Source organism: Myotis lucifugus, unplaced genomic scaffold (genome assembly GCF_000147115.1).
Source record: "Myotis lucifugus unplaced genomic scaffold, Myoluc2.0 scaffold_508, whole genome shotgun sequence".
Classification (NCBI taxonomy): Eukaryota; Metazoa; Chordata; class Mammalia; order Chiroptera; family Vespertilionidae; genus Myotis; species Myotis lucifugus.
This window is the reverse complement of record NW_005871556.1, coordinates 589,604-592,997: the sequence shown is the minus strand read 5'-3', so window position 1 is coordinate 592,997 and position 3,394 is coordinate 589,604.

The following is a 3,394-nucleotide window of genomic DNA, read 5'->3' as shown; positions in this document are numbered from 1 at the left end:
GGAAGAGCTACAGCGTATGTCACAGTAAATTGGAAAAACGCCACCCCCATAGGCACTGCGATCCACTTGCCAGATACATGGTGGTCTGCAATAAGTCATTGCTGAATGACCGATTGAATTATTAGATCTGGGAATCAAAGGGGTGATGGCCCATATTTTGCCAGTTGCCCCCTCACAGAGCCTATAGTAACTGGATGGCCGTGTGGCAGAGGCAAAGAGAGGCCCAAATCCCCCCAAATTGTGAATCCACAAAGTTGGGGTTCTGAAATAGGATCATTTATGCAAGAAAAGGAAGAAGGTAGAAGGGACATGCAGTTAGGACCACCATCTCTAGCCACCTCTGTGCCACTTGGAAAAAATGAAATAGAGAGTGGGAGTGGGGGGGAGAGGGATAGAGGGAGGGTAGGAGGAAAGGGCAGGAGTGAGGAGGTGGGAAAAGAACTCAGTTAAGAAACAGAAAAAAATTCATTCTATTAGACAGCAATCATATTTTCCTACAGTTGTTCAGAAAACGCATTTCTTAAATCCATTAAATTAACTAATTATGTTACCATTAATTTCACTTGCACATTGGAGTTTGTTTTATTTTAACTGTGGTCTGTGGAGATCTCTGATCTCTCTTGATTCCCAATCCTCCTCCAAATCCGCATTATTTAAGGGTCTGAGACTCCAGATTAAACTTCTTTCTTATTTTATTGAAATTGCTTCCATGTTCTAAAAACTTAGCATTTCATGTTAACCACTTAGAAGAAGCGCACGCTTTCTTGAAAAACGTGCACGTTTTCTTGAAAAATTAGAATTGTGAGTGGACAAAGGCCAAGTTTCCATGTTGTAGCTGAATGATAAATGAGGCAAGCCTAACAGCTTTTATTAAAAAAAATAATATAAAGATTTTTCCTTCTCTTCTTGTCATGCTTAGAAGGACGAGCTGACTGCCCTTAACGGTGTAGTTATTCCGACAGTAAACCTGGTCTTATTGAACTGTTTTCTGTGGATGCCGTGTATTTATAAATATCCTTATCCTCAGTCTCTTCTTCTCCTCTGAAGCTGATATTCTGTATGGTACACATTAATGCAAAATTGTTTAAAGGGTGAACAATCAAAAGTCAGAAAATACCTAGTTAAAATTCTTAGGAGGAATGAGAACTTGGCCACATGACATACCCTGGGCAAACTATGACACATTCTTTACCACATGAACAGAACTGCACTGAAGATATAAATTTACAAGGGAAAGGGGAATAGAAAAATTACATTCAGGCCACAGCACCCACGTAATTGGGCTGCAGAACCTTCAGAATTTCCTGACAACTGTTCTAAAATTTGGGCTTTGCACAGAGATACTGTGGCGACAGTATTTGCATTCAGTTTCCATGGTTTATTAAAGGAAGAAAGCATTCTAGAGAAATCTTCAACTTAGCTGTCCCAAACCCAAAAATTCTTAATTCGGGTGTCTTTATGGAATTGCAATGGAACAAAGAAGAAACCAAAACAAAAGATTAATGTCTTTAATGGGCTTTTATTCTTTACATTTCTATTGAGAATTTTTCCTGAGAAATGATGACCATTGGATTAAAGTGAACTTTTAATCATTTATCATTCAGAAATATGAAAGCACAGATATTCGTGCTTTAAAATTTGTTCCCTGAGCAAGAAACAAATGGGTAAAAAGTGATTGGAAAAGCCTGAAATGGGAAACTATCATTTTCTCATTTTTTTCCTGACCAAAGCTTTAAGGGTTAAAGAATAAAGTTTTCACATGGCTAAATCTTTAGCACTATTTTTTGCTCTGAAGATACAAATAACAGCCAGGTTTAATAATGTGGTTTTCTAGATAAGGTCAGATCAATTCTTTTGTATCTGCTGAGAATTAGAAAGCAGTGGCCATCTCAACACAATTCCCCTACCAATTTCCTGAAGAGATTCAGGGTTTTAAACAAAATTTGTCTTTAAATTCTAAGTCTGAAAAGTCACATTTTTTCATGGATCTACCTACCTTTGGTGTCACAGACTCTTTGGAATTGTACAGATTCAAATGGATGCAAGTGAGTATGGAAATTACCATGCTTGATAAGTTTAATTTAGTTCCAGAAAGAGAACAGAAATGGATCAATTTACCATTTACCTCCTAGAGTGGGTGAGAAAATCCCACATACAAAATACTATATACAAAGGTTCCTATTGGGTTAAAGTCAGTTTCATTCTTAAATTTATTAAACACTAATATAAATACTTATTATTAATGACAACTCTGTTCTCCTGAATAAAAATTATAACAACAGCTGACACTTGGTGACTTCTCATCTCCTGCTAGTCATTGTGCGAAGCCCTTTACCTACTTATCTCATTTAACCCCCTCAAAAACCCTGTACAGTGGGGCCTTGACTTACGAGTGTCCCTACTAACGAGTTTTTCGAGATACGAGCCGTCTCTCGGCCGATTTTTTGCTTTGAGTTGCGAGCTAAAATTCGGGTTACGAGCCAGCTTCAGATACCCCACCGCTAGTTGGTGCAGCGAACGTCACAGTGAACGCCACAACATCAGCCCAGCATCACGTGTCTCACTCGTTCACAATTGATTTGACATACAAGTAATTTGAGTTACGAGCTTCTTCACGGAACGAATTAAACTCATAAGTCAAGGCCCCACTGTATTAGAATTACTATTACTATCTCCTTTATATGGAAATGAAAACAGCTGCCTAACAAGGGTTAGGTACTTGCATGGCAAATGCATGGGGGGGTGGGGGATAAGGACACATATGTAATACCTTAATCCCGTGGTCGGCAAACTGGGGCTCGCGAGCCACATGCGGCTCTTTGGCCCCTTGAGTGTGGCTCTTCCACAAAATACCACGTGTGGGCGCGCATGTACAGTGTGATTGAAACTTCGTGGCCCATGCGCAGAAGTCAGTATTTTGTGGAAGAGCCACACTCAAGGGGCCAGAGAGCCGCATGTGGCTCGCAAGCCGCAGTTTGCCGAGCCACAGTTTGCCGACCACTGCCTTAATCAATAAAGAAAGGGGGGGGGGGACACACACGCAGGTGCACTCCAAATTCTGGTGCAGGGCTAGTGAAACTATTCAATAGAAAAGATGAAAACAACCACAACACATCTTCATAATCTAGCTCAGTGGTTCTCAACCTTCTGGCCCTTTAATATATATTATTGATTTTTTTTTTCACAGAGAGGGAGAGGGACAGAGAATTAGAAACATCGATGAGAGAGAAACATCGATCAGCTGCCTCCTGCACACTCCCCAATTGTAAATGGAAGATTATAAGAGAGGGTTTCGCATGCCAGCAAAAGTTACTGGCGTGCCATGTCTGGCACGCGTGCCAGGGGTTGCCCACCCCTGCTCAATGATGTGCTATATTGAGAAGTGGCAGCTCTT